This window comes from Tympanuchus pallidicinctus, unplaced genomic scaffold (assembly GCF_026119805.1).
Source record: "Tympanuchus pallidicinctus isolate F22 unplaced genomic scaffold, pur_lepc_1.0 scaffold1, whole genome shotgun sequence".
NCBI classification, from domain to species: domain Eukaryota; kingdom Metazoa; phylum Chordata; class Aves; order Galliformes; family Phasianidae; genus Tympanuchus; species Tympanuchus pallidicinctus.
The window spans coordinates 4,850,835-4,874,718 of record NW_026294618.1 but is presented as its reverse complement, the minus strand read 5'-3'; the positions used below and the strand labels follow the sequence as shown (position 1 = coordinate 4,874,718).

The following is a 23,884-nucleotide window of genomic DNA, read 5'->3' as shown; positions in this document are numbered from 1 at the left end:
AGGAAGAAGGCAAAAGCATGGAATGGAGGTATTCTGAAGGGCTGTTTGCAAGAGAATTTGGGCAGTATCAGAATCACCTCCAAGTTCACATAGACTGGGGGGTGGGGAAACCAGGCCAAATGACTGCAGCTGGCAGTGATCTATGAGCATTTTGGACAAAGCTCTCAGACATAGACTGATTTTTGGGCAGTCCTGTGTGCAGCCAGGAGTTGGACTCAGTGATCATTGAGGATCTCTTCTATCTCAGGATATCCTGTGACATCAGAAGTACTTTGTATAGGCAGTGCTGAACTAAGTCAGGTTGAACTGGAGGGTGAAACCTTTTTCCATGAGCACAGGGACTGGGAGGTGCTGGCTAATGTTTCAGTTGCCTTTAGAAAAGGCAGTTTTTCTTTAATGAAGCGGAGCCTACGCTATGTTAATCCATGCTTTGCTCCAGTGATCAATGCAGGAAAACAGCATGCTGTGAAAATTTACCACTGTAGATCGATAGCCCCTAGCTACCCAACTGTATTAAAGGTAATTGATGGGCTGAAGGGATCTTGTAAACACTTGTTTGTCCCATCAGCAGGTTTGCTTATGTGTTTGACAGTAAGGGTAGCTACAGAGCCACTGTCAGCTGCAAACGTATTTCTGGTTTTACCTGGGATGGCTGCAGGATGTGCCTTTATTTGTCTTTTACACCACTTTAGCATTTCCAGTGTGATTAGACATCAGTAATGAGATGAATTTGTTGACGGCAAATTATATATATATATACCTTTTTTAAAAAATAAAAACAACCAACAAACCACCCTTATTAATGCTGAGTGAATTGAGATTTGAAGAAGCATCCAACTGGCTTTGGCTCCAAGATGGTGTTTTAAGGGATAAATGATCAAGGTTATGCAAATGAGTGAATTGATCAAAACTGGTGATTTAAATCACTGATTTACATCTGCAAGAGGGAGCTTTGATTTAAATCATTGATTTTAATCTTGTTTTGGGATTGTACTTGCATTATTTTTCTGAAGACAGGTTGATTTTCATTGGCTGGTAACTATTTGAGGCGTGTTTATTTGCAAACAAGCAGAGCTCTTAAGTTAATTTCTTAATTTTTTGCTTTGGGCAGGAGGGGGAATGCTTGACTAGCAGGGTAAGTAGGGCAGGAACGTGTCTTTAGGCAGGAACATAATTGAACAAATCCTTATTTAAGTTCCTAATGCTTTTATTTTCCAGAAATGGCAAATAAGCTCTGTGTAGATAAGGATTGCGCTGAAAGTGAAAAACCAAAGCTCACTGCTCTGCAATTTGTGTTTAAATGTAGCTGTCTTAAAATGCCAGTTAAAAACAAAACAGAGGAAAGCATCCTAAAAATGTTTTACATTTTAAAACTGATTCGTTAAACAAAGAAAGCATTATCTGCAGTTAATGAACTGAGCTGTTTCTGGATACTGTGTCCTTCAAGGTTTCAAAGTTGGCAGATCTTTATTCTCTTACCTTGGTTTTATCACAGATTAGAAGAGGAGAAAACAAGCTTTCTTGCTGTTTTTTTTTAATTTTTTTTTTTCCACTCCCAGTTGTTTTTTCAGCTTTTCAGTGGAAAAGTCATTGAAATGAATTAGATGAATAAAGTGCACTGAACAAAATGCTGCTTACGTGCAAAAGCAGGCAAAGGTGTCTGAGCAGTGGTGGCTCTGCTCCCGGTGTTTGTGCTGCACCTTTCACCAGTTAAGGAGCCTCATTTGCTTCCCTTGCTCCACATCAGTGCTATCTGCTAAATATTTTACATGCAACTTTAAACAACGCTGCATTAAGCTGATGCATCGGAGCTTTTGCTCAAAATGTTGAGAGACCTCTGAAAGAAGAGAATTCAAAAAGCAAATCAAAAACAGCTTTGTCTTTCCTTCTGAAATCTGTCCAATGTGAATACAGGTATTTTCAGAGCATTTCTTATTGGCAAATGCAATCTAGTTTGGTAACTGAGGTGAAAGATGTGTGAAGTTGGCTTCAAGCATGGAATACAGCCTGAATTTCTTCTTTTTTTCCCACTCTGAAGGATTTGATCTTTTCTATTTTTGCTGTTGTGGGTTGAGTTTGTTTTGTTTATAATGTAGAGTTGTGTCCACTGGAGGGGCCTGGAGCCCCCAGCACAAGAAAGGCACAGAGCTTTTGGAATGGGTCCAGAGGAGGGGCAATAGGAGGATCAGGGGGCTGGGGCACCTCTCCTATGAAGAAAGGGTGAGGGAACTGGGCTTGTTCAGCTTGGAGAAGAGAAGGCTCCAGGGAGACCTCATGGTGGCCTTCCAGTACTTGAAGGGAGCGTAGAAACAGGAGGGGGAACGGCTGTGTGTGAGGGTGGATGGTGATAGGACAAGGGGGAATGGTTTTAAACTGAGACATGAGAGGTTTAGGTTGGATGTTAGGAGGAAGTTTTTCCCCCAGAGGGTGGTGAGGCACTGGCACAGGTTGCCCAAGGAGGCTGTGGATGCCCCATCCCTGCAGGCATTCAAGGCCAGGCTGGATGTGGCTCTGGGCAGCCTGGGCTGCTGGTTGGTGACCTGCACACAGCAGGGGGTTGGAACTGGATGAGCACTGTGGGCCTTTGCAACCCAGGCCATTCTGTGAGATTCTGTGAGAAGCTCAAGTGCTTTGGTCACTGTTGATGTTCACAAGGTGAAGGACGCAAGCAAACGCAGCTTAGTCCTCTCTGTGACTGACAACAAAAGGCTTTCACACTTCTGTGTTCTGTCCCTAAGTCAGAAGACTTATTATTGAAGCCTGAGAGCAATTATAATGAAGATGAAATGAGAATAGATGAGAGATTCTATTATATTTATTTCATTAAAATTGATGGTATGATGACAGTTTGGTCTCAGTTCTAAAGAGCACCTTAATTCCTTTGGTAATTAACTGTTTGCTTATTGCACTGCTTCCTCAGGCACTGCATAAAATTCATGGCTAGGAAGAAAGACAGCAGTTTGAAGCTCCCAATGCCTTCCCTTCTTCCTCTGCAGCACCAGGCCTGCTCTGATGCTTCTTCCAGAGCAGCACTCATACTCTGCTGAAGGACCAGCTCTGTGTTTGAAGCTGCAGAGCAGGGCCTTGCTTTTTCCTTGGCAAAAATACATTCCTCTAAATGCACTTTTCTCCTTTGGTACCACCTTAAAATGCCTTCCCTTGTTGATTTAGCTGCATTCTGTTGTTCAGTTGGCTGTACTGTAAATCAAAGAGAAAAGTGAGGTCGCAACGTCATGTCACTCAGTTTCGCCTGAGTTCTGCATTGTCAGGTCGTTCATCTGCTGCTGTTGGTGATGCTGTGATAAATACCTTCCGTTGTTCAGGTGACTACAGCTGGAAGTGAAAAGAATGATACCCTTACCAGGCATTCCTTACATGTTAAGCTTTGTTTAATAAGTTAGAAAATATTTGCTGTTTCTGGTGGAAAAAACTACACGAGTCCAAAGTGCTGTTGCCGTTTGGTTCTGTAGAAGTGGTAGGAGGAAGCAGTAGTATGTCTGGTCTTAGGATCAACTGGAAACATCTGTTGCTGCATCCTGGGGTACTTCACTTCCATGTCTTGAATTACATTTTAATTCTCTTATCTTCTCCCAAAAACTGGGCACATGTCTGAATACAAAGAGTGAGTCTCTGGCCGATGGGATGTACTGAGCTGGTCTATGCATATTAGGGCATTCACTTAGAAAAAAAGGTGATGTGAGGCAGAACAGAAATACTGAATGGTAAAGAGAAGTGAATTGATTAGTGCTATTTACCTTATTCATAACACAAGGAGTACCAGGTGTAAAATGAAGCACAAAGGATATCCTTTAAGATGTGTGCCAGCTTGGATAGAAGAGGAGAGTTTCTTTCCAGTTCCTGTGAAACACCTGATTGCTGGTGGTGTTACAGAGCTCATCCCTCAAAAATGTGGCCATGGGAGTAACAGATTAGCAATCTTTGGCTGCTGTTAATCAGTCAGCGGGGGCTCGGTCCTTGGCCAGCTGTAGCACATGCTTTCCCTTGCTTAGGTGGGCAGGCAAGCAGAAGTGGGATGAGAATGGGGTGAGAAAAAAAACTGGAAGTGAGGATAGGGTAGAAGCTGAATATACTGCACTAAAAAGATGGGGAGGTGATGTGAGTTGAGGGAGGATTGTCGCAATGAAAGGAAGGGGTGAAGGGATTTGAAGTGAGACCCTTAATAATCCACTTGTCAAGAGATGTTCAAACCCTGTCTGATGGTTTGCTGCAAGGAGTTTGTTTTCTGTGTTTACTGTAAGGACTGCAAGAAGTGGTCGAGCTAAATTTCAGCAACAAATGAATGGGAAGCAAGTAATTTCTAGCCGTGCTGGAGTTTTGAAATAGCTCGTTTGCAGAGGTTTAATATTCTGGTTGCTCTTCCCTGAGTTGATGTAGGCTTTTCCTGCCAGTAGCTTCATCTCAATGCAGCAATAGTTATCTGTGAGTCAAAGTGATCCTGCAATAAAAGGGCCTTCTTAATCAAAGATGGTAAAGTCGGAGACAGACAGTGCTTTCAGCATTGGCATCCTGTTCTGCTAAGGCAATCCCACGTAGGAGGAAGACAGACACAAAAAGTGATTTGGCTGTAATGCAGCAAAACAAATTCTGGCCAAATTGTGGACTTGGAGTTAATGGGTACACAGTGTTACTCTGCGAGCCTCTGTAAGCCTGACTGGAAATCACGGTGAGCATTGTAGTCTGTTAACTACTTAGACTGTTCTGTTATTTCATGTTTGACTTCAGCTGGTGAAAAATGGGGCACTTTCATGTCTTATATTTCAAAAATAAAAACATTTTAAGAATATTAGAAGTAAATCTTGCTCAATTGCTTTAGAGCAGCCATAAGGCTGTGATCTAATCCATTTATATGTATGCATGTGTCATCCCTTCTCTTCCTCAGCCAACTGGATGTTGACTTACGGTGTCAGTTTTCTCCTTGCAGACGTAGAGCTGAGGCTGTTCTGCTGTAACGTGTTTTATAATACATTCACGCGCTCTGCCTCATGGAATGGCTGTACATAAATTGTGCCCTGGCCATTTAAGAACATTATATCCTTGCTGGGTCAGACTGATGGTCAGACCAGCCTGGTATCCGATCTCTGATTACCGTAACAGTGCTGCTTGCAGAAATTCAGCCCATTCCTTGCAGCTGAAGGGGGTTTGATACTGCAGGCAGAACCTGCTCATGGCTTCAGCTTCATGTCTCACGGCTGACAAAGTTCAGGCCATCAGATGTCCCATTTCTGCCCTGCCCACATCTCTCTCTGGTCTGAGTTTTCTCTCTGAGCCTGCTTTGCTCGACCTGCTTTCTGCAGCCCATCTGCTGGTCTGCTCTCCTCAGCGAGGCCACGTGCAGCTTCTTGACTGTTCAGCCTGTCGTAGCTAAGAGTGGCTCCAAACTCCACTTCACGGGTTAGCAGACTCCATACCTACCCAGGTTGGTATTTTTGGTTTGTTCATTTGTGGCCAAGAAAGTTAAATTCCTGAGTCCCAGTTTAGCATGTACGAGGCATGAGGAGTCATTTGAAACTGATGTTTGTTGTTTACATCCTTAACATACAAAAGAAAAAAAGATATTAAATCACGATTTACTGTAGCGAAGGAGTTGATTCTGTATTAAGGCTGTGAGATACATTTATTCACTTTTCATTTCTCAGCTTTTCTTTTGCTCTATTATTTGACTCTAGGACCTAGAGCTTAGAGAAAAGCAAATGCTAACTCAGACTGTGAGGACACTGAGAAAGTTGCTAAGATGTTTTACTTTCTGATTTGGCTTCTAAAGAAAGACTTTAAAAGATTCCGAACTGTCAAAGTTATCTCACTTCCATTTCTCTTTTTCACATCCTTAAGTGGTTCAGTTGTCACAAGTCCGTGGTGTGAGCTGCAGGGAATCAACCTGCTCTCTCCAGCCTTAAACTCTTCCAGTGATCCAGGTATCGACCCTGAAGGTAAAAAGCACAGCCTCCTTAAACTTCTGGAGGCAGTTTGCTACACAGGGCTTTGATAGAACTTGTTATGTACAGCGCAGTCCACCAAGTGGGGACAAGGTGACAGTGTTGTCTTCAAATTCTGGGCTCAGGTTGTTGGGCTGGCTTTCTTTATACGGTCAGCTGTGCTGATGGAGGGGAAGGACAGCTTCTGCTGACACGGTAATACTGCACAGGAGACAGTGTTGACATAGAAAAGCATTTCTGACTTCACTATGCTTGTTCTCCCGTTTCTGTAGGAATAGCAATAAAAGCACCTTGATGTTACCATAAAGTAACAGGGGAGGAGGTTATACTAATATAATATAATGTAATTTTCTAGAGCAAGGAGTCCCGAGTTTGAGGCATAGGTAATATTGGGCCGTAACTTCTCTCACTCCATTTGCTTGCTAAGATCTTAAAAGAGTTTTGTGAGGTTTCCAAATGGGTGTCATCTTAGCTGCTGTCACAGTGTGTGCAGTGTGACATGGTATGCACCAGGCTCACTGCTTTGTTGTTTTTAATACAAAATGCATGTAGGAACTTCTGTCTTTTTTGATGGCAGATAGTTCATAGCTGCTGCATTCAGAGAATTTGCATTCCAAAAAGGGTTAAGAAAAGTGGAAAGTAAAGAAGGGTTGGATAAATTCATGGTCTCCAAGCAGCCTCAGAGGCTGCTGATTGGTTTTCTTCTCTAGAGAATCTTGCAGCATCTTACTGCTGGAACAGTGGAAAGCCTTCCAGGAGTTCTTTCAATTATGTGACTAACTCAGTTATGGGAATCTAGCTCTTTGCAGCGGTAAGCTAGGCTTAAGTGTGAGGTTCAGCTGGCTTAAGAGATGGCATCCTTGTGCAGACACAGACTTCGATGTAACTGATAAGTCTGCAATACATTATCAACTGGATGTAAAGAATCACAAAGGTTTGCTTAAAAAATGGAAGTTAAAAGTACCCCTTTATATAAACTGGTTTTTTGGATAATATTCTTAGAACTGTAAAAAGTTTAAAAAATAATCATCCTACTGTCTCCTGTGCTTGGCAGTAGAATTGTTAGTCAGCAAGAATGTGCAGAACTTTGTGAAAAATTGTTTTTTAGATAATTGCTTGTTGCAGACTGTCTACAGGAACTCACATTTTATTTTTGGCATATTGCATTAAACAGTAGCTTTTATATTTTAGGACTGATGTGTTGATTTATGTATCCTCCAGTCCTCTGGTGGAGGTCCAATTTTCCAAGCTTGAATACTTGTGTTGAGTAACTTGTTTCCATACTTTCAGTTCTTAGATGAGAAGATTCTACCTTTGCAGCTCAGTGCAGAAGGGTGAGATGAGCCTGAGAGGCCTGAAAGCCTTCATAGCAATAGCCCTCATCTCTTGTGAGGGCCCATCTGCAGCACTGTGTCCACGCCTGGGGCCACCAGTGCAAGAAAGACGCAGGGCTCTTGGAGTGGGTCCATAGGAGGGCACTGAGATGAGCAGAGGGCTGGAACAGCTCTCCTATGAAGAAAGGGTGAGGGAACTGGGCTTGTTTAGCTTGAGGAAGAGAAGGCTCCAAGGACACCTCAGTGTGGCCTTCCAGTACTTGAAGGGAGTGTAGAAACAGGAGGGGGAACGGCTGTTTGTGAGGGGGAATGGTTTTAAACTGAGACAGGGGAGGTTTAGGTTGGATCTTAGGAGGAAGTTTTTCCCCCAGATGGTGGTGAGGCACTGGCACAGGTTGCCCAAGGAGGCTGTGGATGCCCCATCCCTGCAGGCATTCAAGGCCAGGCTGGATGTGGCTCTGGGCAGCCTGGGCTGCTGGTTGGTGACCTGCACACAGCAGGGGGTTGGGACTGGATGAGTGTTGTGGGCCTTTGCAACCCAGGCCATTCTGTGATTCTACAAATGACTTCATGTTAATTCCCCTCTGGATTTTGGTGTATATACCTCTGTGTGGATTGAATTTGCATTTGAGCAACATATGTGCATTTAGGGAAGGCCAACTAAAAGCTCAAAATCAAATTCCAAGTAATGCGTTAAGAATCCTTTTTTCTTTTCCTGTTCTTAAAACTGCAGGTTAAATTAAAAGAGCAACTTAGTGCTGGCATTGCTGTTTGTTGGTATAACCAGCACATAGTTGATCATCTCATGGGCCTTTCTGAATTTTTATTTGTTAGAAATCAGCCAAGCAATTTGTGTTGCAGCAGCCCTTGCTGAAGGCAGCAGGTCAGAAGGGGGATGGTGAGGTTCCCACCTGTGATGACCAAACTGTGCCTCCTGAAGCATGTTTGGGAGGCCTCTGCCTCATCGTAGAACCATAGAATCACACAAGTTGGAAAAGTCTTTAAAGATCATCGAGTTTAACCACAAGCTAACCATCCTATCCTAAATCTAACAGCCCTCCTCTAAATCATGTCCCTGAGCACCACATCCAAAGGGATTTTAAACACATCCAGGGATGGTGACTCAACCACCTCCCTGGGCAGCCCATTGCAGTGCTTCACAACCCTTTCTGTAAAGAAGTGTTTGCAGATATCCAGCCTAAACTTACCCTGGCACAACTTGAGGCCATTCCCCTCATCCTGTCACCTGTCACCAGTGAGAAGAGACCAGCCCCGCTCTGCTGTAAGCACCTTTCAGGTATTGAAAGAGAGCAGTAATGCCTCCCTTCAGCCTCCTTTTCCCCAGGCTGAACAGCCCCACTTCCTTCAGTCCCTCCTCACAGGCCATATTCTCCAAGCCCTCCACCAGCCTTGTTGCCCCTCTTTGGACCTGCTCCAGCACCTCAGTGTCCTTTCTGTCCTGAGTGCCCAAAACTGAACACAGCACTCGAGGTGAGGCCTCACCAGTGCTGAGTACAGGGCAGGATCACTTCCCCAGTCCTGCTCACCACTCCATTCCTGCTCCAAGCCAGGATGCCACTGGCCTTCTTGGCCACTGGGCACACTGATGGCTCCTACTCAGCCGGCTGCCCATCTGCACACCAAGGTCCCTTTCCATCAGGCAGCTTTCCAGCCACTCCTCCCCAAGCCTGTAGGGTTGCCTGGAGTCGTTGTGACCAAAATGGAGGACCCGGCACCTGGCCCTACTGAAACTCATGCAGTTAACCTTGGCCCATTGATCCAGTCTATAATCATGTGTACCACAGCTGGCAATAGAGGAGGGTAGAATTGTAACAGAAATTGTTATGACTTTTTTTAATCAGTAACCACCTGAGCTTTAATTCATGCCTGAATTACACATGTGTGTGGAGCTCTGAGAATACTGGATTTGGTTTTTTTCCAGCATCTCTTGTTTTGAGTGGTGGTACTGAATGGAATGAGGTGAACAGACACCGTATAGTTTAGGTTTAAAATACATTGTGTGTGTGTTTACATAAAAATATTTAAATATAAATAAAGGAAACCTCTGGAAATTGGCATGGTGAGTTATAGACTCTTCCCTGATCTTTATGGGTTGTAGCATGGAGAGAGAGAAACAGAAAGACATGTCTAGAAACAATGAAAGTCAGGGCTGGAATAATTCTTCAGCTGTTGCTGTTCATCGTGTTATCGCTGTGCAACAGCATGGAAGCAGCTTTGAAGGCAAGTCAACTCTGCTCTGAGCTGATGCCTTTTGAGCTCTTGTGTGAGCTGGTGGGTGCGTGACCTGTTTGGAACGGGGTAAGTGGATACCTTGAGACTGGGTGTGTGAAGAGGTAGGGAGCTGGGTTCAGCTCCAAGAAAGTGCTTGTGGAAATGGTTGTAGGAAATAAGCAGTACTGTGGCAGGTAGCTTTTTGGGGAGCAGAGGAGGGAATGTGAAGACTAAATGAAGGTTTAATATGCTAGATAGGTTTTCACCACTTCCATGCTACTTCCCCTGGCGTCAGGCTGGACCCTGGGTTTGGACTGAGCATAACTGTTGCTTGGTTCACAAACTACAGCCGATTAAACGTTTTCTGCTTATTTCTGCAAAATGAGAAACTCCATGATCAATCAACTACAACAATAAATTGATGGCAACCCTGCCTGCCTTCTGTATGATTTCTGTCTCGTTCTCCCCACCCCTTTGCTTACTGTGTCTCTCAGTTAATAAGGTTCCTCCAGAAGCTGCATGTATTCTGTTGCATGATATTTGAAGAAAGAAAGTTTTCAGAGAAGTTAGCAAGTGACAATGGAGCATGTAATGGTAGCCATACCTGTAGCCTTTGCTGCCAATGACAGCTATAATTATATATGGGACGCATACATTCTAGCAGATGCTTCCCGTTTAAACCACACTGGTTTCAGCACAGACCAAATTTAGGATCTAAGCAGGGTGACCATAGCACTCTCAAAATCTCTAATTCCACCTTCTGCCATTTGCTGTCTTTCTCAAATGCTCAGTGAGACTTTTTTTTTTCTTCCCTCTAGTTGTTCTATGGAACAGCTTTGATTTTTCTCACTTTGTGGTTATTTTAAGCTTCAGAAAACAATACGAATGTACTCTTCTTTCCTTCCCCCCCTCTTTCCTCTGCGCTTTTATGGAAGCGGAATCTGTGTAGATAAAGCACAGTTGATCTGTTAGGGATTACTGTTTCTCAGTTATTCTTTTGCTCTTGCATATCATGCTTTTATGTGGAAGAATATTTAAAGGTGCCGTGTAGAACAGTGAGATGAAAGACGCTTTGTGCGTTGAAGAATTCTGGTGTCGCAGGAGTCCACTTGTTCTCCCGTAACTTTTTTTTTTTCAAGCTGAAGTTTATTTAAAGTGAATTTCAGTGCTTATAAAAGCTGCTGGGTTTTGACAGCCTTGAAGGCTGAAAGGCCGTCCCCACAGGTGGCGGCAGCAGCACTGTGCCCTGGTATTCAGGGCACAAGTGTAGGGATCAGAAGAGCCACGTTCTGTTCTCTTCTTTATCACAGGTGACCTTGAGCCAGGTAGCATGTTGCTGCGGCTCACTTCTCTTGGAGGATATTACCCCAGCTCGTAAGGACGTTGTAGAGATTCGCTTCTCTCTTAGGAAAGATAATACAAGGATAAAAACTTCTTGCCTTGTCATCAAGGCACTGAGCTCAGTTCCAGTCTCCCAGAGATGAGAGTAAATGGTTTTCATGAGATGATATTGCCAACACCCTGCTGAATGTCTCAGAATAACTGATAGTGCTTTTGTCTGAAACTACGCAGGAACTGGTTTCATGCAGGCCCTAGAGGACTGCAGGACACTCTAGGTGCATCCGACATGAAATCACAGCCATGTTCCTGGAGGGTCAAGCTGGGTCTTTCTGGAGGCTCACTTAATGTGGGGTTGTGTGTCAAGCAGTGGGCAGTATTAGACAATTAATGCACCTATCCAGCTTGCAGAGTTATTCACGTGATTAAGTGCAAGAGTTTTCTTTTTGACCTTTTCAGGCTATCAGCTTGATTCCCAGAAGCTTCAGATTTAATTACCCGTATCATCACAACACGCATAGCTGCAGATTTTATTAATGACTATAAAGTTATCGAATCCTCTTTGAAGTGGAGGCGATTCCCAGCCAGCAGGTCCTTTCACACATCAGCTCCAAGAGCAGTGAATCCTACAGGTTGGTGCTGCACCTCTTATGTCTTTTTTTTTCTGGATGGCAGGCCTGGCTCATCCATCTCAGTGCGCCCAATTTTCCTGCTCATTTACCAGCCTGCAGAAATACTCCTCTGTAGCTCTGTCACCAGATTCAGGTCTTCTTGCCTCTAAAATAGTAGCTGAGCAGAAGTTTGGCCGTTCACTGAGCCTGTTTTTATGACCTTTACACCTCTGTGTTTCAGACTCCTCCGGCTTGTTGGCTTATTTTGGTTCCTGTCCCTAAAATGTTCTTTAATCCATTTCAGTTCCTTTTCCCTGGATGATGCTTTACGACTTTGTAAATCAGTTGGAATGATACAAAATCAAATGCTTTCCTGAGATACTGATAACTTATGTCCACTGTTTCACTCTTGTCTAACCTAACGATTTGGTCGTATAATAGAAAGGATTTCAGCAGATTTGTCAGGCATGACCTTCCTTTTATGAATCTGTACTGGGTGTCCTCTACTAAATTATGCATTTCTAAATGTTCTGCAATTTTGGCTTTTATCAACACTTCCAATAGATCCCCCTGCTGAAGCTGGATTTCCTGCTCAAAGAGAATTCAGCAGAACTATCACAGCCCAGCAAACTTCATTCACTTTTCAGAGTTCTGGTGTTAGATTCTTGATACTGGGACTAGCATTCTGTTTTGTATGGCTTTGTGAACGCTGTGCTTTCTGGATATAACCAGCTCCTCAGTTACAGCTCGCATGTGAAAAGAATTGCCAACTCCCAGCCTGGTCACAGGTAAAGAGGCTTTAGAGCAGTGGCTCGGTCTTGATTTGGTTCCAAGCTTGCTGAATAATTTCATTCAAGACTGTGGAGCTCAGTTCACCTCTCTGTGCATCTGTTTGGTTTTCTGGCCTGTTTCCTAAAGAGTATTTCACATTGCAGACTTGCATTGTACTTTTGTCTGAAAATGTACGTGGGGGGAGAGGAGTCAGTGAGACAGAAGGGAGACTCCAAATCCTTCAAGTGTTCTTGCTTAAAGCCCTTATGCTGTGTTTATACCTACTTTGAACGTATAGCTTGCCACTTGGGCTGTGGTTCCAAATATGGATTTCTCTTGGAGGTATGTTCTGACCCACCTACTTTGCACTGCAGATATATTTAGAAAAGTTTTGCTGTAATAATCCTGCAGAGCTGTCCCAAAGCTTCCTCTGTCATCTGTGCTCCTGCCTACCTCCTTCCCAGTTACCTTGCGTGCGTCACCAGCCACCTGCCAGAGTTCTGCATCTGTGGTCAAGGCTTTCTTTCACTGACATGCTTCAGTTTCAGGACTAGGTTGAGAGCAGAGGCTAAACTGCATGATGCTCTCTGGTGAATGCAGCTTGCCTGAACCTGGGTTGATTCCTCTGTGTCTGCAGCAAAGCTCCTGAGTTTCAGGGAAAGATTGCATCAGTGCAATTGGAGGCATTCATACTCAGAGCCTCAAGGTAAGGGGATTTTTTTAAAGCAAAATGCACAAATATCTCCATACTCCTTTCTCCCAAGCCTGGCTAGTGCCAGGCAAAGGTACTTTTTAGCTGGGTTAGGTAGAGAGCAGCACAGGAAGTTTGTCTGTTGGATTGTGGTGATGCAGCAAACCTTGGGGTATGTCTCAAGGTCCCCAGGATGGGTCTTTTTTGACCGGAGCCCAGTCTTGAGCGCAAGAAGCACCAGGGCACTAGTTGGGTAAGGGCCTGCCCACATCTGCTGCTTATTGCAGGAGGGAGTTGCCAAGCTGAAGAGACGTTTAAGTTACAACAAAATTACTGGAGGTGCTGCATTTAATGGACTGACTTCCCTTTAGAAGGCCAGATTATGTCTCCCTCCTCTGTTCTTTCTGTAAGATGTCAGTCAGGATGGATTCAAAGTGCAAAAAATAAATAAAGCAAGTAAACCTGCACCACGTGAATCATCTGCACTAAATTTAAACCACTTATTATGGGGAGGAAAAAAAAAAGACAACAAAAACCCATGGATTACAGGTTTAGCAAGCATGAGCACATATTTCAGCATGTATTGCTGTATTTATTGTTGCCAAACTACTGATTTCTTGGAACTCTGCTGTTAGCACTGTTAAGCAGCGTTCCAGACAGTCGCTTTTATAAATCCCTGTTAATGTGTTAAGCAGAAGAAGGTCTTTGCAAAAATAATATTTAACCAGCAAATGATCCCAATTTTGGTGATGCTCTTGCAGCTGGGGATGGATAAGGGAAGGAAATGTGTTTTTTGCCAGGGTGTCCTGCTGGAGCTGATGTTTGCTTGGATGTTACTGCTACTTCTGATAGGCGCTTAGGTGTTTATTTACATGTTGGACAGAAGCATGAGGTTTCTGTGCAGGGTGAACTTCTAGCAGTAAGGCCTGGATCTGGAGCTCCCTTCATATGTTGTTCAGGCAATAAGTAAACTGAAAAACACCTTTCTTTTCATGGTCAGAGAGACTGTTCCTTTTGCAGCATGCTAATCCAAACAGCTGTGCCTTTCAGATTCTGAAACTATGAAAGCATGTTGCTAAACTTCCCTTTTTAATTTTCATAGCACCAATGGAAGCAGAGCACACAGAACTGTCAGTCTCCTGATCCAAGTCATCCCCCCATCCTTTAAACCAGTCAGCAAGGAGAAGTAAGATGGAGTATCAAGAGAATAAATCTGCCAGAGTGCAGCATTATAGCCCTCTTTCGCTTGCACCTGCTGAGCCACATACCTCTGTGGAGGTGGAAGAGCCACACAGGCTTTCTCTCAAAGCATGTGGAAAAGCAAAGTCGTGGATGCTGCTCTACAGATGGGCCTGATGAAAATCTGGGTGAGCAGAGAGGAAGAAGAGGGAAAAACAACTTTACTCAAGCTTGTTTAGGAATGGGAAAGTTTTGCATGCTGATTTTATTACAAGGCACTGAGAGCTCACAAAGCTTTTAGACCATATTTAAGTATTTTTTTAAAGTTGCAAACGTATTTCTTGCTGGTGCAGCACGTAGTCTTCTTGCTGTTTGGAGTTAGGAGGTGATTTTTTTTAAATCTGAAACCTATTTTAAAGACAGTTCATACTTTGAAGTCTTATGTGTTTGTCACACACATAATACTCTTCTGTGCCATACAGCAATGTAAAACTGAGGGATTATGAGACATTGGTTTTTGTTTTGTTTTGTTTTTTTTTAATCCTTCATGCCTATTCTTGGTGCAAGTGATCAGTAAAGTATCTGATCAGTAGATCAACTTCTGGCTGCTTTTGTTAGGTCAGCAGCTGGGGTGTAGGTTGTTCAGCTGAATGTACAAGCATCTTGCTCTGAGCATTTTATGTATTCATGTAGGATCTTGTAGTAGCAGTTTTCTGTGCCTGCCAACGGTTTGTTGTACCCCAATCCTGCAATTAATCTCCCTCTGTCAGGTGACCTGATGGCAAGTACAATTTCTGGAATAATGCTAAAAAGGAAGATCTGTGGGCTGTATAGCAATAGATTCTCTTCTGTTCCTAGTGTGCGCTGTCGAGCAAAGCATGTCTGGTCTGCATCATGGAAGTTGCAGTCAAACAGACTGAGCTGTTCCTTCGTGCCAAAACCCGTGTTGGGTGCCTGCTGGCTGAGAGAGATGGCAGACTTGGGCACCTCAAGCTGTCCAGTGCTTCCACAGTATACTGTGGATAGTTCTTTTGAGCAGGCCTGTGTGCTGGGGTGCTTTGTTGTGGCATTGTTATGGATGTAACCACAGAGGTCTGGGCTGCAGGTGAGTGTGGCTTAAGAGCCTTGGTAAGCAGAAGTGCTCACATGGAACAATCAGTGTCCTGCAGTGGAGGATGCTTGCACTGTTCAGACATGCTTGGCAGTACAGGAGCTCATTTCAGTCGGCGTATCCATTGCTACTACATCACTGTGTTCACAACAGAAATCTGCTAAGGTAATTAGTGTTAATTGAGATCTTTTTTGAGCGAGCCCCTTATTTATTGTACGCTTGGCCCAGGCTTGGACTCAAATTTGGCAATGCCCCATCCACAGTGTTGTCCAGATTAACATATATAACTGTATGTATCCAAAGCGTTCAAGATATAATCTGTACTGTTGGCGTGCAGATGCTTTAAATCCTGATACTTTAGGACATGACTTGCTCACTGGAGATTTATAGGAACTAGCTGGGATTGGACTGCTCCTGCAGCTCTCTGCTCTTGCTTGCTGCCTTCTATCATGTTGTTACTGATTCTATGACAACTTCTGCTCTGTTGCAGACTGAAAGACTTTGGATCAAACTGTTCAGCTGAGAGTTGCCTCTCCTGAAGTTCTCTCTTTTGACTGGCCATCTCGCTCATCCTCATCCTCTTTCACGCTCAGTTGAATTGCTCCAGGTGGATCAGTGATCTATTTGGCCATTGAGACAGAAGTCTTTGTAGCAGCTGTTGGACATGACAGTTAGACATGAGACTGTGTGTCTGGTGTCATTCTCCTACTATACAGGTTGACTCCTAATTGTGACACAAGGCCAATTCATTTCTGATCTCTGGTTCCACACAAGTTTTGAGACATGCTTAGAGGGGGTGAAATACTGAAATTCAGTAGATACAATGATGTAGGTGCCTGGGACATGAAGTTCTGAAACTCATAAGCAATAATGAAAATAAAACGTGGGATTCTCTGCTGGAACATGTCTGGAGATGTATCTTGACAGAATTTCTGTTTCCATTGAGAAATGGAATGCCATTGAGGACAAAGCAGCACTAAACTAGGCCTTTCTGCTGCAACGGCATTGCTTCTAATGCATCCTTGGGAATTCTGGAATAGCTTGGGGTCCTTTCCAGTGGAATACAGATCAACTTCTGTGTGCTTCTGGCAGCCTTGGGGGAGTTCAGAAAACTGTGGTTTTGTTACTCCAGTCTTTTGGGGGAGAGGATCATTTACTAATTTGCTTTGAAATGGAGCCTGGCCTCCAGCTTGTCATCTAGGCAATTCCACTCCATTTGGTTAAGGGTTCTTCTCTTGTGTGAGATTGGGAAAGGAAAAGGAGAGAGAAGAATGGCCTTTTGTTTTGTGGAGATCAACTGCAGGGCATTTTGTGGAAGCAGTGGTTTACTTTCTTTTTTTAAGGGCACCAACTGTTGCTTTCTTTATCGTAAGATCGAGGCATGTGTTTTCTAAAGGGGAAAAGGCTTGTTTTGGTGGTTTCCCTTCAGTTAGCCATCTGAGGAAGAAGAGGATTGCATCAAGTAAACTTGGCAAGATGCTGCTCTTTTCCCTCACCATAATTCCCAAATAATATTTTGTCTTATGTAGTGTAAAGGATTTGTTAAACCACCTCAGCCACAATCAGACTGAAACCAGAGTTTGTTGAAGGTCACTTCTGAACAGAGTCTCCAGTAATTTCTGTTTGGGAACAAGAGAGCATACTTTTCACTTCAAATTCTTTGCTTTAGAGGCACAGGTTGCCCAGAGAGGTGGGCAATTCTCTCTCTTGAAGAGAGAATTCAGAATCCATCTGGGCATGGTCCTGGGCACCCAGTAGGTAGGGCTGCTCAAGCAGGGCAGGGTTGGAGGTGACCTGCTGGAGTCCCTTCCAACCTCAACCATTCTGTGGTTAGAGTGGCACAGGCTGTTCCTTAAGATAATGTCTCTGCCATAGCAATTTGTGCCACGTTGCTGTGTCAAAAGCCAGTGTCCTCTGTGTAAGCTTGAGGTAACCCAGAAGGAAGCTGCAGCAGATGCAGTGGCTGCTGTGTTTAGCAATAGTGCTTGGCCACAGCTAATTGTGCACTTTCTTCAAGTCCCGAATGAGACTTTGCTCAGGATACAAATGACTGCACTGACTTAAAGTGATGATATTTAAGTAAATTAGAGCCTAGAGACCTGAAAGACAACTCTTCTCTTCATGTTGCAGTGCAGTGACCGTGTGAAACAGAATGCTGCACACTGCCAAGCCACAGTGCGTGCTCAGGAGGTGACAGGTCGCAGAGAAGGTTCCTAACCTTGCTTTCCAGGGCACAAACGTAACACATCTTTGAGTCAGATGGCAGAGTATATTTTTTTCCTAATAAGCCTATTTTTGGAAAATGGGCTACAGAGTCCTAGATTAGTTTTAGTATTTTGGATGCTAGTCCTACTTTCGTGCATGCACCCAGATGAATTTTCAGTTTTGATACAAATACAGTACGTGAAGTTTTAAAAGCATTGGATAAACAACAGCCTGTCTGAACGTCTCCCAAAAATAAAGGGCTCAGTGCTAGCAAAAAAGGCTTAACAGGAGTTATTATCTGGAATCTGAAGCAATATGTGTTCAAAGTAGAAATCAAGTGAATGTTTTTAATGGAGAGAGTGATCAACCTCTGGAATGAACTTCTGGGAGTGTTGGCTCCTTGGTCTGTGAGGCAAGATGTCTCCTGGCCACAGTGAAGCTGGTAACAGGTTTGTTGTACTTTACACGGGCTTCAGGATAGAGAAGGTGAAGTAACTGGAATGTAATGGCCCACACTTACAGACGTGTGTGTGCACACATGCATGGTAGGCCTGACAGTTCCTACTGACCTCCAGCTATCTGTCACCTCTGAGTAAAGCACTTCAGTTTTGAGCAATTTCCTGTTGCGGAGAGGAGAGGGTTGGTTTGCAGCCGTGCACAGGGTTGGGAATCTGCCTTTATTCTGAGTTCAGGAACCAGGCTGAATTTGCCCATTTTCTTTCACCGTGCAGCAAGCCAGGTGTATGAGCGAGCTGAAATTGGTTCTCCAGCATTTCAATAGCAGGTAGCATTCAATAGCACAGTAGCATGGGGCCCGTGTCCTCAGGCAGACATCTCTGATACTATCTGGTGTGCTTGGGAGCCAAGAATTTAGCCCCTCTGTTCATGCTTTATTTGTGACAAAATGGTGATGTTCCCCTTTCTCAAGGACAGAAAGCTTTTAATTTATTTGTAAAGCTCTTTTTAAGAACTTACCAAGGAAGGTATTAGTGAAATACAAAGTGGTGGTGTTATTTTTTACTATGTGACTCACTCAGAAATTAAAAAGGAAAATCAATTTCTTTTCCAAATAAGTTGCATGAGCCTCATCTTTACCCAGTGACTTCCTCCTTGCTTCTGCAGAGTGCTGTGGATGAGGGTGAACTGTACTTCAAAATATCTAATTGCATCCAGTGAGGAACGAAGAAAACTGAAGTGGATCCCAAGAATATATTAAAAATCTAAACTAAAATGAGAATGATTTCATGTCAAGTGAGACAAATGCAGAGTTGATACTCCACTGCTTCACACATCCACTTGTCCTTGGCACTGAGAAAATGAGATTTTTAATATCTGAAAAACAGAATGCCACTAAGGCTCATCCATTGTAAATTTAAGCTTCCTTTATAGCAACTTAAGCCGGGGACAAGATTGTTCATTACATCTGATTCTACAACTGTGGCCATGATTTCCATATTAATATTGAATTTTTTATTATCTGTTCCAGAAAGGAATGGAACTAGTAGTGTTTTCCCTGTGTTAGCAGATAAATTATTTAATGAATAATGCGAAAAGGGCAAAGGTTGGTGAGTTCTTACTTGCATATCAACTACAGGTTGTGGTGACACCTGTTCTGCTGCTGTGATCAAACCTGGGTTGTTGCTTTGCTTTGTGCTGAAGGAGGTAAAGAGGGAGAGTGATAATTTTAAGAATGGCAGTTGCATTTACCCTGCTCCAGGGTGAAATTTTTCCTAAAATTATAGGTGAGGATTGCTTGTTATTTGTCTGATGAACCCTGAATGAGTAAACCATGTAAGCAACCTTTATGTGGGTGCAGGGGAGGGAGGGTGCTTCTGTGCCACTGAACTTCAGACCAGAGACTATTTGTAACCCTTCTCAGGAGCTGTTGTTCTGTTCTGGCATCAGATGTAGGAAACACTGGTTTCCTCTCCTTTCTGTTGAACTTCATTTGCTTTCACAACTCCAGCTGCCGAGGCAGACCTTAGGATTCCCTGACAGAATAGATAGAATCACAGAGTGGTTTGGGTTGGAAGGGACCCTTAAGATCACCCAGTTCCAACCCCCTGCTATAGACAGGGATACCTCCCATAGCACAGGTTGCTCACAGCCCCATCCAGCCTGGCCTGGAATGCCTCCAGATTGAGGGCATCCACAGCCTCGCTGGGCAACCTTTTAGACTGACCTGCCTTACAGTCTGGCTTTGCTGTAACAATTCGTGATTGCAGCCACACTGTAGCACTGCTGCCCCAAACAAAGCAAAAATTGAGAATTTCTCTTATTTACTTGCAAATTCTCTCTTGTTTATTTCTGCTCTATCGTACCTTTTATCTGCACTTGGAGATTTGGAGCATCTTGGATAAGTTCCTTCTCCCTCCTCTATTCACATCCCAAATCTGGGCTGCATAAAAGCTCTTCATTTATTTTATAACATCTGAAGCCTGCACCTTTTTTTTTTTTCCTCTTCCATTAGTATCACTAAAATCATTGTCCTGCCTTTGTCATCTCACACCTGAATTACTGCAGCCTTTTCTTTGGCTCTGTCGTGTTCCAGTTTTAATTCTGTGTTTCATGATGATGGAAAGTGATCTTTTTTTCCTCTGTGAGCTTTTTTTCCTTTGGTTCTTCCACACTTCTCACCCTCAAAGCGAGTCTTTCTCTGAGGAATTCAGTTATCCACCGTTAGCCTCTCCGACCTTCAGAAAGTTTGCATCTATTTAAATTTAATTTCTTCCTCTTTGGAAAACAAAACAGTTCTCTCTATTAAACTCAAAATTTGGCAATAAGTCAACTGCATGATCTCATATTTTTCTGTGACTGCTTCACAGAAAACGCTTTAAAAACTGCTGAGAGATTTAATGGAGAAGTGTCTAGTGGTGTAGAACTATCTTGAAAGGTTTGGGGATGGCTGACTTCAGGGAGCTGCCGGTTTGTCTTTTCCATCCATCAGCTCTCCAGTAACATGGTTTCTTTCCTAGGCCACGCACACAGCATGAGCTGTGGTCTGCTGGAATTGTCCATTGTGTCTGATATTGCTCTTGGTGTCCTCCTGTTATGGACGAGAAACAAGGCAACTCAAAACCTGGATGTGGGCCAAAGGAATTGCAGTTGCCACCAAAAAAAAGGGGTGAAGACTCTTAATAACTGGGGACTCTTTTCTGAGAGGCACTGAGGGCTTCATTGGCCACCCAGTGAACATCTTCAGAGAGGTTTGCTGTCTTCCAGGGGCACATGTCAGAGATGTTAAGAAGTCTCTACCACATCTGATAAAGCAAGGTGACTGCCATCTGCTTGTTGGCATTCAAGCAGGGCTATGGGAGGCTGCAGTGGGGAAACAAAGTAGTATTAAAAGGGACTTTGCATACCTTGGAAAAATGCTAAAGGGACTGGGAGCGCATGTATGTTGTCCTCCTAACTGGTGGCTGGGTTCTGGAAAGGAGGAGGAGGATAAATCAGGTACTTTACTGGTTGATGGAGTCAGGATCGAGGTTTTAGGTACTGTGATCACAGGACATGGAGGGACCAGGTGTGTGGGCATCGGATGGAATGCGACTGAGCAGATGGGGCAGAAGTGTTCTGGGAAGCAGGCAGGCTGGATTGATTACTGGAGCTTTAAACTAGATTCAGCAGGGGAAGGGGATGGAGCTTCTTGTGACAGAGAAGGGCCTGGTAATGCTGCCTTTTTAGTAATCTGTGGAGAAAAGCCTCTCAGCTGTCTAATTGGATCTTGTGAGGACTTCTCAGAGAGGAAAACATTGCCAATAACCTGGCTTAAACCTTCCTGCATTCTCTAGAGATACCTGCACTCTGTGCTTCCGTAAAGTGCTTTATAGCAACGCATGCAGCATGGGAAATAAACAGGAAGAACTAGAGATCTGCATGCAGTCACGGGGCCATGATCTCATTGCAATCACACAGACATGGTGGGACAGCTCACACGACTGGAATGCTGTCATGGATGGCCGTGTCCTCTTTAGCAAAGACAGGCTGGAGAGACGAGGTGGCGAAGTTGCTCTTTATGTGAGAGAGCAACTGGAATGTATTAAGTTTTGCTTGGGGTGAATCTTGAACAAGAGGAGACCTTGTAGGTAAGACTTAAGGGGGGTGCTAATATAGGACACACTGTTGTGGGTGAGTACTGCAAGCCACCTGACCAGGAGGACGAAGTGGATGAGGCTGTCTACAAACAGCTGGAAGCAGCCTTGCTGTCCTCTGCACTGGTTCTTGTTGGGGACTTCAATCATCGTGATATTTGTTGGATAAGCAACACAGCCAGGCACACAAGATCCAGGTGGTTCCTGCAGCACACTGATGATATCATTCTGATGCAGATGGTGGAGAAACCAATGAGGAGGGTTGTGCTACTTGATCTTGTTTTTACTAACAAGGAAGGGCTGGTCAGGAATGTGATGACTGGGGGAAGCTTAGGATCCAGTGATAACAAGACGGTGAAGTCCAAGATCTTGTGTGCAAAGCAGTAAGTAGAATTGCTGCCCTGAACTTCAGGACAGCCAATTTTCTGAGGAACTCATGCTTGACCAACCTGGTGGCCTTTTATGATATCATTACCAGCTGGGTAAATGGGGAGAAAAGCAGCGGATGTTGTGTACCTTGACTTCAGTAAGACATTTAGCATCACCCCTCACAATATCTTTGTTACGAAACTCAGAAAATGTGAGATAGATCAGTGGTTGGTGAGGTGAGCTGAGAACTGGCTGACTGGCAGAGCTCAGAAGGTGGTCATCAGCAGTGCAGAATATGGTTGGAGGCTGTAACTCTTGGTGTTCCCCAGGGGTCAGTGCTGGATCTGATTTTGTTCAGCATCTTCATCAACAACCTGGATGAAGGGACAGAGTCTACCCTTAGCAAGTTTGCTGATGATACAAAGCTGGAAGGATTGACTGACACACCTGAAGGCTGTGCTGCCATTCAACAAGGCCTGGGCAGACTGGAGAGTTGGGCAGGGAGGAGCCTGATGAGGTTTAACAAGAGCAAATGTAGAGTCTTGCACCAGTGGAGGAATAAGCACATGCACCAGTACAGGCTGGGGGATGACCTGCTGGGGAGGAGCTCTACAGAGAAGGATCTGGGTGTTCTGGTTGCCAACAGGTTGACCATGAGCCAGCAGTGTGCCCTTGTGGCCAGGAAGGCCAATGGTATCCTGGGGTGCATTAAGAAGAGCGTGGTCAGTAGGCTGAGGGAGGTGATCCTTCCTCTCTACTCTGTCCTGGTGAGGCCACTACTGCATCCAGTTCTGGGCTCTCCAGTTGAAAAAAAGACAGGGATCTCCTAGAAGAAGTCCAGTTCAGGGTCACAAAGATGGTGAAGGGCCTGGAGCATCTCCGTATGAGGAAAGGCTGAGTGACCTGGGTCTGTTCAGCTTGGGGAAAAGAAGACTGAGAGGGGGATCTGATCAGTGTAAATATCTAAAGGGAGGTGGAAGGCAAATGGATGAGGCCAAGCTCTTCTCATTGGTGCACAATGATATGATAAGGAGCAATGGCCTAAAACTTGAATATAGGGAGTTCCATTCTAACATGCAGAAGAACTGCTTGACTATAAGAGTGATGGAGCACTGGCACAGGCTGCCCAGAGTGGTGGTGGAGTCTGGTTCTGTGGAGATAGTCAAGATCCATCTGGATGCCAAACTGTGTGACCTATTGTGGGGAAGTTCTTTAGCAAAGGAGTTGGACTTGATTATTTTTAAGGTCCCTTCCACTCCCTGAGATTCTGTGAATTGTTGAAATGGCAGCAGCTATCTCTCAGCAGCTCCCTTCCCCCCAGACACTCAGTCTTTCCTTTCCCATGGGTGAGCTGTAAACCCCCAGTGAAAGCTGGTGTCCAGAAGCTGCCAGCTGCTACTTCTGGAGAAGTCTGTGTGGCCTAGTCCTGAGAGTTCCAAAGCTTTTCACAAGCAAAGAAAAAAGCCCTGTAAATAACCTAGCAAGCCTGGTACAGTCTGTATGTGCACAGTGAACTCTGTCTGCAATAGGTGCAGATCTTCCCCAAAGCCATTAGCAAACCCTGTGGTGCTGTAGGGGAAGAGCCATGCTGTAGCATCTGGACCATGCTTAACAATGAGAGCAGCCTACATGTGTTCATCCACAAATCTTGGGTGCTGATATTATGGACAACTGAAGAGCAGAATGAATTATTTAATGCATTTTACTGCTCAAGTCACTTGTTTTCTATTCCAGCTCATGCTCACCCATAGTCCAAAGTGAAATATTCTCTCTAGTTCTTCCCACATGCACCTGGATGTAACATGCTCCCTCCCTCTTTCCTAATGGTTAATAGTTTGACTTTTGGAGCACTTTGTGAGTTTATGAAGAAAGACGTCAGCAGTGCAAGCTGAAGAAACTTCTATTAGGTCATTCCTTTTCAGAACATAGTACCTGTCTTCTAAGCTCTTGGCGGACGTTAGCCAAATAATCCTTTTAATAGCTCTTGTGAGTTAAAAG

The 23,884-nt window shown here is 44.2% G+C and overlaps 1 protein-coding gene across 18 annotated transcripts in view; it reads left to right on the top strand.

Annotated features, from left to right (window-relative positions):
* The window catches only part of HMBOX1 (homeobox containing 1), a 130,668-nt gene that overhangs the window by 23,249 nt on the left and 83,535 nt on the right, over positions 1–23,884 (top strand). The gene's annotated exons all lie outside the window — the stretch shown is intronic.